Source organism: Suncus etruscus, chromosome 1 (assembly GCF_024139225.1).
Source record: "Suncus etruscus isolate mSunEtr1 chromosome 1, mSunEtr1.pri.cur, whole genome shotgun sequence".
Lineage (NCBI taxonomy): Eukaryota > Metazoa > Chordata > Mammalia > Eulipotyphla > Soricidae > Suncus > Suncus etruscus.
Window position 1 is genome coordinate 204,517,151 of NC_064848.1, and position 14,937 is coordinate 204,532,087.

The 14,937-nt window shown below is 51.5% G+C and overlaps 1 protein-coding gene across 2 annotated transcripts in view; it reads right to left on the reverse strand.

The window, feature by feature from the left end:
* The window catches only part of GRB2 (growth factor receptor bound protein 2), a 225,193-nt gene that overhangs the window by 177,849 nt on the left and 32,407 nt on the right, over window positions 1-14,937 (reverse strand). The window lies entirely within an intron of this gene.

Consider the following 14,937-nt stretch of genomic DNA (forward strand, 5'->3'; position numbering starts at 1 on the left):
GAGAGGGTGGGGTGGTGGTGAAGAGAGGAGCCTCCCCAACCTTCCAGCCCCCTGCACCATTTCTGGCGACTGAGCCGCACATGCCAGAATCAGGTTTGGCTAAATCACGGGTTAAGCACAGAGAAAAAAAATCACATGCACCGTCAGTAACCGAAGGACAAAAGAGATGCTTGGGGAGAATGAGGTGCCTGCCTTGCCCAAGGCTAGCCTACGTTTGATCCCTGGCACGGAACATGGAGAATAAGACACATAGAACCGCTTTCAACTCAGTGGGGAGCCCAGAGCCTGTCTCAAGGAGACACTGGTACCTGGGCACGGGAGAGAGGGAAAAGGTTTCTTTTTTTTTTTTTTTTTTGGTTTTTGGGCCACACCCGGTAACGCTCAGGGGTTACTCCTGGCTATGCGCTCAGAAGTTGCTCCTGGCTTGGGGGACCATATGGGACACCGGGGGATCGAACCGCGGTCCGTCCAAGGCTAGCGCAAGCAAGGCAGGCGCACCTTACCTTTAGCGCCACCGCCCGGCCCCGAGGGAAAAGGTTTCTACCTGTCGGAGGCAATCCCACTGACCCTTGGCATCAGGGCTGGGGTCTGAGTGCGAGATTCTTGGCAAGGGGAAAGGGGGAGAGGGAGCGGTTAACTGAGGACTGGAACTGTGGCTGGCATGTACCCATAACCAAGTACCAAGAGTGGCTCCTCATTGGGAAAAAAAAAAAAGGATGGGGCTAAAGTGATTAGCACAGTAGAAAGGATAGTGGGCCTTGCATGTGGCCAACCTGGGTTAGACCCCCAACATCCATTGGGTCCCCTGAGCCCGAGGGGTAATTACCCGAGGAGTAATTCCTGGGGTAATCCCCCCTTCCAAAAATAAAACAGACAAACAAACAAACAAACAAACAAACAAAAAAGGCAATAAAATGTAGGCATGAGCCTATGAATTTCCCCCAGCATCCTGACACAGTGAAGCACAGGGCAGTGCTGGGATCCCTAGCCAGGGATTGAACCCAGCTGGCCGGCTTGCCCTAGCAGCTGTACTGTATCCCAGGTACATACACCTAAATCCAGGGTGGAGTTATAAGCCCCAACTACTGTAGTGTTTGTCTGCTTGCTTTTGGGTCATACCCAGTGATGCTCCTGGGTTGCTCTGGGCTCTGCACTCAGGAGTCACTCTTTAGGTGATCAGGGGGCCATTGGGGTGCTCCCTTCGCCCCAGCCTCTGCTGCAATTTCCTCCAACCACTTAAGTGACACTGACGAGGCAGAAGACATCTAGCTGTGGTCCTGCCTCATGCTGAGGGGACACTGCCATGACCCTCAGAGAGCAGGCTAGCAGTGGGTGCCGTGTGCCCCGGCCAGCAGCTCTCCCAGGGTCAGAGGCGAGAACACAGCTGCTGGGGTGAGAGTTGCTGAGGCCGACAGCAGCAGCCTGCAGGTGCATCCCAGATCCTCACTTCACAGCAAACAACAAACCCTACATATGCTCTGCTGCAGTTTTTGGGGTGTCTTAGAAATCCCCCATGACAAGGCATTCATGCCGGGGGCCAGTCCAGGGATGTGGGCCAGACCCAAATTTGGGGCCTCCTAAGCATCGCTGGGGAGAATCCTGGTGTCCCCCGATCGTGCAGACTCATGGTCCTGGCACTGAACTGCTGGTCCCATTGGGTAAGGGTCAGTGGGAGGCCCCAGACACTCTGAGCAAGGGGGAGATCTCTCCTGCCCCATCCCAAGATAAGAGCCCTTGGGAGGGAAGATGAGGCCCCAAGAAGGCCAGAACCGTGGGGGCAAGACACTTCCTTAGGTCTGAGTCTGTGAACCATCACATTCTGGTAAATGTGGGGAGAGTGTGTGTGTGAGGAAAGAGAGAGGAGAAAGAGAAGAGAGAAAGCAAAGAAGAGGAGGAAGAGAGACACAGTCAGAGACAGAGACACTTTCAGGGCTGGGGACCAAGTTCCTTCACTAGGGGCACCCTGGGGTGCCAGCAGAGGGCCACGAGCTGCGACGGAAGTGGATGGGTTCGCACCTAGCAAGACCGATCTCACTCTGATGAGAGAAGCTGATGTCTCTTTCCAAGAATGAGGAACTCCCTGCCCCCACCCCACTTCCCCACAGAAGGAGGCTCAGTGCTCAGTGCAGAGAAACAAGCCCAAGCAGTGAATTTTCACTCCCTTCGAAAGCACAGACATATTTGCTCTTTGGCGGGGCCAGGACAGAAGGGGAAGGCGCTGGCCTTGCAGAAGCCAAGCTGAGTTCAAACCCCAGCACCAAAAAGGGTTCTCTGACACTGGGAAGAGCTATCCCTGAGCATGGCTGGGGGCAGACTCAATCTGATCCAAACTCAAATCTTCCTAACAGCTGATTTGTCGCTTCCAAGACCCAGACGCATGTCCTAGCCCAGTCCTCACTGGCAGACACTGGCAATGTTTCCCAAGTGAGAAACAGCCTCCTGGGCACCGGCTTCCAAGTCACCAGTGGGTCTGATGTGGGGAGAAAAGGCATGTGGAGTGCGCCATAGATCAAATCCAGGTCGGCCACAAGCAAGATGGCTGTCCATCCACTGTACTAGCCTTTATCTATGAATCTCCCCTCAACAAGTGGCCCGGAAGAGTCTAGTCAAGAGAACACACAGGGGCCAGAGATGCAGGGTCCGGTCCAGCAGGTCAGGTGCTGGCTTCCCAAGTGGCCCTGATATGGACTTGGTAAAACCCTGGCACTGCATTTGGTCACCCAGTTCTGCCAGAGCAATCACTGAGCACCACCAGGAATAACCCAGAGACTAAGGCTGCCCTCACCCCACCAGAAAAAAACAAAACAAACAAAAAACAACTGAACATACAGGGCAGTGAGAACTCTAGCTTTGCACAAGGGGATAAACAGAGACAAGAATAGTCCCGGCACCATCAGGCATGAGCCAAAAGGAAAAGATCCAGATCCCCAACCTGCCAGGACGGAGCTCATCCCCCTGACCCTAGATAAGGGTAGGAGTCCACGTCAGAATCTGGACACCCTTCGTGACCTGCCGTCTCTGGAGTAGAGGTGACACCCCTGCAGAGTCCCCAGGAGGGCAGGGGGATCCTGGCCCCAAGGCAGGGTGTAGCCCAGTCCCGAAGACCTGCCAGCTTGCCTCCAGACACCTGTTCTGCCTCCCTAGCCCCCTCCCCAGCCCCTGAAAAAAGGACACCCTTTGTCTTCTATGAGAATTACAGGAACCTGCGGTTTCCTGGAAAATGAAATATTCTGAAGATGGGGAACATCTTCCCTGTGTGAATAGTCACCTGTAAATTAAAAGGAAAAACAAGTGTGGGCGGGATAACTCGTGCAGTTACTATGGGACTGGAAACGACTCAATACACCACAGCCTTGAAAAATTATTCCAAGTTTTAATAACTTGTTAAGCAATCTGGATAAGGCTATTTGTGCATGAGAGAGGAATAATTACATATTTAGGCTCTTCAAAAACAACAACAGGGGCTGGAGTGATAGCACAGTGGAGTTTGCCTTACATAGGGCTGACCTGGGTTTGATTTCTGACATCCATAAGGACGGTCCAAGCCTGCAAGGAGTGACTCCTATGAGTAAGCCCCTGAGCACTGCTGCTTGTATCCCCGCACCATGAAATAACATCTTGGGGGATTGAGCAATAGCACAGTGGGGGAGGGCACTTGCCTTGCACACAGCTGACCCTGAGAACCCCATACAATATTCCCTGCGTTACCAGTCAGGAATAAGCCCTGAGCACTGCTGGATGTAGCCTGAAACCAAAAGGAGAAAATAAGCCACTTCTTGTTAGTTGTGTCTTCCATTTCATTAGAAATGACCTAGAGGGGCTGGAGAGATAGCATGGAGGTAAGGCGTTTGCCTTTCATGCATAAGGATGGTGGTTCGGATCCCGGCATCCCACGTGGTCGGTCCCCCGAGCCTGCCAGGGGCGATTTCTGAGCATGGAGCCAGGAGTAACCCCTGAGCGCTGCCGGGTGTGACCCAAAAACAAAAAAAAAAAAAAAAAAAAAAAAAAGAAATGACTAGAATGTTTTACATTTTTGTTGTTCTTGGGCCACACCCAGTGGTGCTCAGGGCTTACTCATGGCTCTGCACTCAAAAGTCAATACTAGTGGACTTGAGGAATCCTATGGGATGCCAGGGATCGAACCCAGGTCAGCCATGTGCAAGGCAAATGGAATGTCCTCCCTCCTTAGAAATTACAAATAAGGGCCGAAGAGATAGCACAGCGGTGTTTGCCTCACAAGCAGCCGTCCCAGGACCAAAGATGGTTGGTTCAAATCCCGGCATCCCATATGGTCCCCTGTGCCTGCCAGGAGCTATTTCTTTTTTTTTTTTCTTTTTTTTTTTTTTTTGGTTTTTGGGCCACACCCGGTGATGCTCAGGGGTTACTCCTGGCTATGCGCTCAGAAGTCGCTCCTGGCTTGGGGACCATATGGGACACCGGAGAGTCGAACCATGGTCCATCCAAGGCTAGCGCAGGCAAGGCAGGCACCTTATCTCTAGCGCCACCGCCTGGCCCCTCAGGAGCTATTTCTGAGCAGACAGCCAGGAGTAACCCCTGAGCACCGCTGGGTGTGGCCCAAAAACGAAGGAGGAAGAAGAGGAGAAGAACGGAGAGATAGCACAGCGGTGTTTGCCTTGCAAGCAGCCGATCCAGGACCAAAGGTGGTTGGTTCGAATCCCGGTGTCCCATATGGTCCCCCGTGCCTGCCAGGAGCTATTTCTGAGCAGACAGCCAGGAGTAACCCCTGAGCAATGCTGGGTGTGGCCCAAAAAAACCAAAAAAAAAAAAAAAAAAAAAAAGAAGAGGAGAAGAAGAAAGAAGAAGAAAGGAAGAAGAAGAAAGGAGGAGGAGGAGGAGGAGGAGGAGAAGGAGGAGGAGGAGGAGGAGGAGAAGAAGAGGAGGAGGAGGAGGAGGAGGAGGAGGAGGAGGAGAAGAAGGAGGAGGAGGAGGAAGAGGAGGAGGAGGAGGAGGAGGAGGAGGAGGAGGAGGAGGAGGAGAAATTACATTACATATAGGGGCTGAAGAGATAGCACAGCGGCATTTGCCTCGCAAGCAGCCGTCCCAGGACCAAAGATGGTTGGTTCAAATCCCGGCATCCCATATGGTCCCTCATGCCTGCCAGGAGTTATTTTTGAGCAGATAGCCAAGAGTAACCCCTGAGCACTGCCAGGTGTGGCCCAAAAATACCCCCCAAAAAATATAAACCTGTTTTTATTCCCCCCCCCAATTAAATGAACCAACTCAATAAAGACATTAGAAGGGACAGCAGTAGTATACAGTGTGTAGGGTGCTTGTCTTGCATGCAGCTGACCTAGGTTTGATCCCCAGCAACACGTATGGTTGACATCCATCTGTGTCTCCCCTGCCCCCCAGGAATGATCCCTGAGCAGAGCCCAAAGTCAGTCTGGAAGGAGGGAGGAGGGGGGCAGGGAAGAGGAGCAACAGCACCACACAGTCCTCTGAGCACCACCAGAGGTCACTCCTGAGCTCAGAGCCAGGAACAGCCCTAGAACTTTTCTCTATTTGGTGACCCAATTTGGTCCAAACATCTGTCAGTTCTGCTAAAAAGTCTTTTTTTTTTTTTAACCTGGCACCGGGGTCAAAGTCAAGACATGGGGCCTTGCTGCCATCTGTCGTAGATGTCACTCACTTAGTCTTTAGAAAGTGGCATCATCCACCAGTCTGCTCTCTCAGCCTCTCCTCAAACAAGTCCCAATCCCAGCCAGCCGCCCATCCTCGCCTCTGCACACAGCGTCCTCAGTCCAGGCTCATACGCTCCTCTCCTCGACCACCTGCATGTCTACCTGACTCTGTCAGGACTTGGTTTAGAGCTCGACTATCTCCATCACTGTTCCTGCAGTGAATGAAAGCGACTAAAAATCGGGAGTAACAGGATCTTTTTTAGTTTGGGGCCACATTCAGTGGAGCCCAGGGCTCACTCCTGACTCTATAGTCAAGAATTACTCCTGAAGGTGTCGGGGATCGAACCAGGGTTGACCACCTGTCAGGCTAATGCTGTAACTGCTGCGCTGTCACATAGCAGAATCTTCCATTGCCTTGTCTTCTCCTAAATAGCAAACCTGACACCTGCTTTCTTCACAGCCCTGAGGAGCATGACCAGCACTTGGGGGCCCACCTGGGGGTGAGTGTCTGTCTTGTTCTCAGGCTGCTCAGGGACAACACCAAGCCAGTGGGGAACCGACAAGCACAGCAGGGCCAAGTAGGGCCCAATGATTCCCTGATGACAGAAAGAATGCCGTACATCAGGGGTCTCAATCTCGTGGCCTGCGGGCCATTTTGGCCCTCCGTACAACATTTTGTGGCCCGCAGCCGGCCCTCAAATATCGCAGTATTCACAATTCGCTTACCAGAATAATCGCAATAAAATCGCATTAGTAAGAAAAAAAATCACATTAAACCATTCGCATACCCCGAACAGTTCCATTCGGAGTATGCAAATGCTTAATGTGATTTTTTATTGTGAATATTCGGTAAGTGAATAATCTCGAATACTTCGCGCCTAGCGCAGACCGTCATTTCCGCTGCTTCTGCCCACTGTCCCTTTGCATTATTGGAGGCCCTAAGGGAAAGAAGTTTATTACAAATTAGATTATGTCATACCTTAATCATGACTTCATCAAAGCCTGCAGTGAAGAGAAAGATTGATGACGAGCACAGACTAATTTGCAGGAAAAGTGGGAGACGACACAGTATTTCTTTGTTGAGCATCGGGGCATCCCCACATGTCCTTATTTGCTCAGAGAAAGTTGCAGTGCACAAGGAATACAACTTGAAACGCCATTATTCAACTAAACATGCCTGAGGAATGTGCAAACTATCAGGAAATGAGAGAGCCAAGCAGGTTGCCAGTCTTAACAGCATGTCTAATGAGGCAACAAGATTTCTTCAAGAAAGCAACCAAAGAGAATGTTGCATCAGTTGAAGCTAGTTACAAGGTTAGTGAGATGATTGCTAAGGCAGGGAAACCATTCACAGGAGGAGTTTGTTAAAAAATGCATGTTACAGGCTGCAAGTATTATCTGTCCGGAAAAGAAAGGTCAGTTAGCAAAAATCAGCCTTTCTGCCAACACTGTGGCAGAGCGCATTTCTGACATGTCAAGTGACATTTATCACCAACTGTATGAGAAAGCCAAATGTTTTGATGCACACTCAGTTGCTCTTGACGAGGGCACAGATATAACAGACACTGTGCAGTTCACAATTTATGTCCGTGGTGTTGATTGCAATTTTGAATTGACAGAGGAGCTGCTCACAATAATTCCCAATGCACGGCCAGACACTGCTAATGAGATATTTCGGCATCTGTGTGATACCATTGAGAATGCAGGTTTGCCATGGAAGAGGTTTGTTGGAATAATAACTGATGGAGTGCCATCGATGACAGGGAGGAAAACTGGACTGGTGGCACTTGTTCAAAAAAAAAAACTTGAAGAGGAGGGTGTAGAGAAGGCCACTGCTCTTTCACTGCATTATCCATCAGCAGGCCCTTTGCAGTAAATGCCTGCCATATGACAATGTGATGTCTGTTGTTGTGAAATGCAGCAACCAAATCAGATCAGGGGCTTAAAGCACAGGAGGTTCCGTGCTTTTTTAGAGAAAATGGAGTCAGAATATGGAGGTGTGCCTCTATTTCACCGAGGTACGTTGGCCTCAGCAGGGGAAATGTCCTGAAAAGATTTTTTGAGTTGAGAGAAGTGAAAGCCTTCATGGAGAAGGATGGGAATGCTGTTTCTGAGTTGAGTGATCACAAATGGCTCATGGACTTAGCTTTTCTTGTTGACCATCACACATAAGCAGAATGTACTAAACAAGATGTTACAGACCTGGGGCAGCTTATCAGGTGCTGCCTTATGACAACGTGAGAGCATTCTCCACAAAACTTGTGTTACGAAAATCCCAGCTCTCGCAGACCAAACCTTTGCCATTTCCCCAGCATGCAAGAACTTGTGGATGCATGCATACCCTTCAGTGGTGAGAAATATGTTTGATGCTATTTTTTTAAGCTCGAGAAGGAATTTGATCACAGATTTGCAGACTTCAAAAAGCACAGAGCCACTTTCCAATTTTTGTGGACCCCTTTTCCTTTGATGTGCAAGATGCCTGCCCCTCCTGTGCTTCAAATGGAACTCATTGACCTGCAATGCAACATCTGATCTCAAAGCCAAGTTCAGGGAGATTAGTGGAAAAGCAGACATGCCTGGGCAATTTTTGAGAGAATTGCCCCAACTTCCCTGAGCTTTCCTGAATGTTCAAGCGCACCATGTGCCTTTTTGGGAGCACATATTTGTGTGGAAAAGTTTATTCTCCACATTGAACTTCAAGAAGTCAAAGTACAGGTCTAGACTAAATTATGATCATCTTCAAGCCATACTGAGGTCTCAACTGCTTCCCTCTCTAAAGCCAAATGTGGTTCAGATTTGTGAGAAGAAGCGCTGTCAAGTCTCTGGCAGCAAAGGAATAGGCAAAAGATGCCATGTTCAGAAGAATTCTTTAAAACTGTTAATAATGATGTTTAAGGACATTTTTTTTTTTGTGAAATCCCCTTATGCGGCACTGCCTCACCCCAACTTTGCCCTCCTGCGGCACCCAGGTAAATTGAGTTTGAAGACCCCTGTCTTACATAGACCTGGCCAGACATAGTGCTATGTTTACCTCTCCAGGAAGAGGTAAAACAGAGATGGGGAGAACCAGGCATCAGTCCCTTCATCCCCCGTACCTGATGTGCCAACTAGCCCAGGACCCCATGGGAGTTTCTCAAAAGGAGAATCCTTTTCTACCCAGGTAGGGAAGGGGACACCCTAGTGTGAGCCAAGGGTGGAAAGTGTGGTTCCATAAAGGTGGGCTCAGGGGACGGAGGGATAGCATGGATGGTAGTGTGTTTGCCTTGCAGGCAGAAGGATGGTGGTTGAACCCTGGCATCCCATATGGTCCCCCCAAGCCTGCCAGGAGCAATTTCTGAGCATAAGAGCCAGGAGTAACCCCTGAGCGCTGACAGGTGTGACCCAAAAACAAACAAACAAACAAACAAACAAACAAACTAACTAACTAAAGAAATAAATAAAAAAAAAAAGTGGGCCCACACCCTCGGGCTGCAGTATTGGGAAGTTACTCAAGATGCTCAGAGGCCTGGCTCTGGGGGGCACGTTGGACACCTGACCAGCAGCATTTTGGGAGTGACTTAAGTTACAACTCTCCCAATTGAAGTTTCACGAAAGACTGGAAGACCCAGGAATGTCTTCCTTACAGGGAATGGCAGCTCCGTTGATTCGGAATAAGAAAAATAACACACACACATCTCTCCTCTTCCCTCTCCTTCCACCCTCCCTCCTTCCTTCCCTCCATCCCTCCCTCCCTCTCTCTCTCCCCTCCTCTCCTCTCCCCCACACACACAAATATTGGGCCTCAGGTCTCGATCTCTGTCCCCGCACCCCTCCCCTCCTCTCCTCTCTCATGGAACATAATGTCATAAAACATCCAGGCAGGGGGAATGATTCAAAGGGCAGGAGCACACGCTTTGCATGCAGAGTTCCAACCCCACTCAGCTCTGCCAGGGTAGGTAGAACTGAGTGGAACAGCAAACCCCTGCAAAAAGAAAACAAAAAAACCCCTAAACCCCCAGTGTGCCAGAGTTCCTTGGTAAGGGCCCCTTAGGCTGCCTGGATTGGAGATGTCTCTGCCCGACCAGCCTTTCAGATATGCTGAGCAAAGTGGCTCGTGGCTCTTTTCCTTTAACCAAACAGGAAGGCAGTTCACACTCTTGGGTTAGCTCCCGCCCAGATGGGTCTGGAGGCCACGAAACCCCAACCCCGGCAGAGGCAATAACCCAAAATAACGGTCTCTACTGAGTGGCACCCAGAGTTTCCATTCCAGATAACTGTCTTGGCCACGTGCACTGGGCGGTCTAGAATGTTCCCAGAACCAGAATTTCTTTGTTTGTTTGTTTGTTTTTTGGGCCACACCCGATGACACTCAGGGGATTACTCCTGGCTATGTGCTCAAAAGTCGCTCCTGGCTTGGGGGGACCATATGGGACACGGGGGATCGAAACCGCGGTCATCCTAGGCTAGCGCAGGCAAGGCAGGCACCCTTACCTCTTGCGCCACCGCCCGGCCCCAGAACCAGAATTTCTACTGCAAGAGAAAAAAAAAAGGTGTGTGTGTGACAGACATCAGGGAAAACCAGGGTTTTCAAGAAAATAGTCTGCATTAAAATTGCAGCGACCCGTGGTATAATGCATGTGCCAGTCCAAGGGAGAGGAACTGGGAAGCAGGACTGCCCATTCTCGCCAAAAGCTCCAAGTCACGGGTAGGGGTTGTCTGGGTGAGAACACATCTCACTGTATAGCTGGAAGTTGTCTTGCACAAGACCAACCCAGGTTAGATCCCATATGGTCTGAGCCCTGCAAAACGAGATTCCTGAGTGCAGAGCCAGGAGTAAGTAAGCCTGAACACCACTGGGTGTGGTCCCCCAAAATTAACCAACCCAAACCCTACTTATCTAACCACAGTGATCTTGTTTATTCTTGAAGGGTACCGGGTGTTAGATCTCTATCTAAGGTCTGTACAACCCTCCTCAAGGAACAACAAATTCAAACAAAAGCTCCCCACATGGGGAGTGGCAGCTACCTTGTTCCCAACCAGTGTGGCCAGTCCCCCATGACAATTGACACCCCATCGCTGTCCAAGGAATCAAACAGAACGGGGCAGAGATTGTACAGTGGGGAGGGTGGGCTCTTGTAGTGGATGTCTCATGCCCCAGTCCCTGAAACAGGTTCAAGAACTTCCACCACAAACTCTCTGCAAGCAGGCAAAAGGTATCAGCTGGCAGACAGGCTAGCCTAGCCGTGGGACTGAAATGGAAAGAAATCACTCAGACTGGAGGTCTTTATTGAGAAGAGAAGGACCACCCCCAGGAGTAGAGAATAGGTAGGGGCAGGGGGCCAATCCAGAGGTTTTCCCCACCCAGGTGGGACAAGTATAAGTCAAGAATTATCCTGATTTGTGTGAAAACCGGTTACTCCAACAGGTCCCCAAACCAAGAAGGAAGAAGAAACAAGGCAGAGCAGGGGATGGCTCTGTCCTATGGGCAGCCTCACCGAGCGGAAGAACTGGTCGAGCCTTGCTGTGCCCATTGAGAGCCTCAAGAGGCGATAGACCTTTGGGTCGTCAGTCTGGGGCCCCCACTACTGACCAGGGGCCTTTCACTGCTACATCCCCGGCCCAGTGTCCACCTAACTCACTTCTAAGCAAGGCACATCTAAGTGTGCACTAGTCACCCAGGGGGGATAGGGGAGGGACCCCCACTCCCAGGGAGGACGGGACACAGGGCCAGTAGTGTTGGGGTCACTAGGAATATAAATAGCCCTGTTCTTGTGGGGGAGAAGGATGAGGGCGGGGATGAATCAGAGCCACATGTGGGGGGGTCTACATGGCTATCCAGGGTAGCACCAGCAGCCACTGCCCAGACTGTAGGTAGGAGGCGAATCTGGTTCCTTTCGGAGATAAAATTAAAAGTCCCTAGAGAGGCTGGAGCTACAGCACAGTGGTTCGGCATTTGCTTTACACGCAGCACCCCAGGTTCAAGCCCTGGCATCCATATGGTCCCCTGAGCCTGCCAGCAGTGATTTCTGAGCAGAGCCAGAAGTAACCTGAATGCCGATGGTGTGCTGTTCCCCCTGCAAAAAAAGTTCATGGATGGGGGTGGCGGGGGCGGAGAGATAGCATGGAGGTAGTGTGTTTGTCTTGCATGCCAGAAGGATGGTGGTTTGAATCCCAGCATCCCATATGGTCCCCAGAGCCTGCCAGGAGCAATTTCAGAGCCTAGAGCCAGGAAGAACCCCAGAGTGCTGCCAGGTGTGACCCAAAACCAAACCAAACCAAGTCCATGGGGCCAGGGCCTTTCCCTTGCACACGGCTCACCTGGGTTATCTCCCTTGGCATCCCATACGGTACCCTGAGCCTGCCAGGTTCCCTGAGTGCAGAGCCAACCAGGAATAGTGCCACCAGGTATGGACCAAAAACAAAACAAAGCTAAAAAAAATTATAAAAGTCCTCAGGGAGCAGCTGGACTAAGGGTGTGACATGGCCCAAGTCCCCTGTATCCATTCAGACCTTCTCATCACTCTTCTCCCACATCCTCCCAGGGACCAAGGGTTCTAGAAGGTTCCGACACCCTTTGCAGATCCACAAAGATCCTCTGGGAGGGTGGGGGTCCCTGCAAACACAGCCACAGATTCCTCATCTCAGCTGTCTTTGATGAATGGGCTCAGGTCTGGGCTCCTCGGCAGTGATTTGGACTTGGAAGGAGGAAAAGAGAGTGAGGGGCAGTGGGAAGGGTTCAGCCCACAAGACACTCAACATGCCAGATCTCTGAGAGTTGGTTCCCTAAAAGGGGAGTGATTAAGGCCCGGAGGGCTGTGTGAAGAACAACAGCAGGAGCTGGGCATAAAGCAGGGAATACAGGCAGCCTAAGGAGCTGCTGGTGCCCAGGCGACAGGGAGAGATGATGCTTTAAAGAAAGACCAGGAGGGCTAGAGCAATAGCACAGCAGGTGAGTGCTTGCCTTGCATGCAGCCAACCTGGATTTGATTCCTGACATCCTATGTTCTCTCAAGCTAGCCAGGAGTGATTCCTGAATGCAGAAGCCAGGAGTAACCCTTGAGCGACATCAGGTATGGCCCCAAACCAAATAAAATAAAATAAATCAAGAGATGTCACCATCAGCCAAGGAAACACACCGTGGGGCCCCCATGAGGCCACGCACCTTCCATGTGTGAAGCCCTTGTGTGTGCCAGCTTGGTGCTGCAGAAGAACAGGCACCTCAGAGGACAGACGGACAAATGCCTGGACAGGAGCCCATTTGCAGGAGGTAGGGAGAGGGAGAGGCAGAGAGGGAGGAGGGTAAGAGGAGAAAGGAAGAGGGAGGGAAGGGAGGGGGAAGAGAGACAGAGACAGACAGACACAGGCAGGCACAGACAGCGACAGAGGGAACGCCCACACGAGAGCACCGCCTTAGTTTCTCTTGGCGGGCCTGGACAAAAATAGCTTCGCTGGGCTGACTGATGGCCTCCCACCCAACTGCGCTGTAATTAAGCAGCTGCACAGACACTAAAGAGCAGGTTGGGGCGGGTGGGGGGCCCAGTCGGAGCCCCATGACCCCCCCCCACGCCCCTGCCAGTGAGAGACAGGCACTGCCTGGTGTGCCGCCCCCCCCCCCCCCGTGCGCTTTCTCTCTGAGCACCTACACACTGTTCTGTGCGGAAAATCAGCACTTGCAGCCCACAGGAATGTCCCAACCTTCCGGGTCCAAATAACAGGCTATGTGAGCCCCAAAACAGGCCTGTCAGGCCCACAGCTCTAGCCTCCCAAAAGCTTCCAGATGGGATGCAGGGCAGAATCTGGGAGACTCGAGGTCGGGGCTGGAGCACAGGTCACGGGACCCAAAACCCCAAACCGGGGCCAACCCTGTGCGTGGACCCCCTCAAGTTCTGAGTAGTTGCAGAACAAAAGGTAGGAGGACACCGGGACATGGGGACCCACTCACTCTCCTGCCTAGGGTGCCGAGATTGTTTCCCAAATATTTCCCAAAATATACAGAAACAAAAAACCCTGCAATATGGCCAGTGTGGAGGCCTGTGGAGGGCCAGAGGGGGCAGAATGGGGTGGAGCTATTGTCAAGGCTGGATCTTCCCACGTGGACCCTTGGACCTTGAGTCCCCACACTGAATGCGCAGGTTCAGGAGCATCTGAGATAGTGAGAAGCCACACTCGACACTTGACATACCCCACACCTTGAGGCAGTCCTATCAGGACTTTCCAGCTGGGGATGTGTGGCATCTTGGGTCACCCATATGGGGTGCCAGGTGATCAAATCCAGGCTGGCAAGTGCAGCGCCCCATTCGCTGCACTCTCTCTGGCCCTCTTTTCTCCCCCTTCTTACGTTCTCTATAGATTAGTAGACTCGTGAAATAAGATGATTTTACTTAAAACAAAAACCTTCCTTTATTAGACAGCTTCTGCCTTTTTGTTTGTTTAGTTTTATTTGTTTTTCAGCCACACCTGGTGACGCTCAGGGGTTACTCCTGGCTATGCGCTCAGAAATCGCTCCCGTGGTCCGTCCTAGGCTAGTGCTTGCAAGGCAGATGCCTTACGCTCTATGCCACCACTCCGGCCCCCCTCCCCCAGCTTCTACTTTTCCCAAGATTCTAGTAATAGCTCAAACCACCCACCACCCGGTCCAGGATGATGGCTCCAAGGGCAACCGACTGCACATCTTGTGTACAGGAGCCCTACTTTTTTTTTGGGGCGGGGGCCACACCCGGCAGTGCTCAGGGGTTACTCCTGGCTATCTGCTCAGAAATGGCAGGTACGGGGGACCATATGGGATGCCGAGATTCGAACTAGCCACCTTAGGTCCTGGATCGGCTTCTTGCAAGGCAAACGCCCGCTGTGCTATCTTTCCGGGCCCCCAACTTGTTGGTTTTGGGGGCCACACCTGGCAGTGCTCAGGGCTTACTCCTATCTAACTCGGAGGACCCTACAGGGGTTCTGAGGATTGAACCCAGGTCAGCCATGTGTAAGGCCAGCACCCTCCCTGTTGTCTTATTACTTTGCCTGGGAGCCATGGGTCTGCTCCCTGGTTCATGGCATCCCCCAAAGCAGCCAGAGTAGCACAAAGCCCAAAACCACCCCACTCCCAGCTTTATGATGTAATTTTTAGCCATTGCCACTCAAGGCTTCTAGTCCAGAACCCACATTTCCCAACATCCCCTCAGCGAGTGAGGTGGCTCTTAACATTCCACAGCTGCCTCACTCTTGTCCACACTGCTGTGTGTCATTACCACCTCAACGGGACAAGGAGAAAGGGAAGCAAGAGACACCATATGGGGAAACGTTTCAACTCTCCACAGAGAGCTGC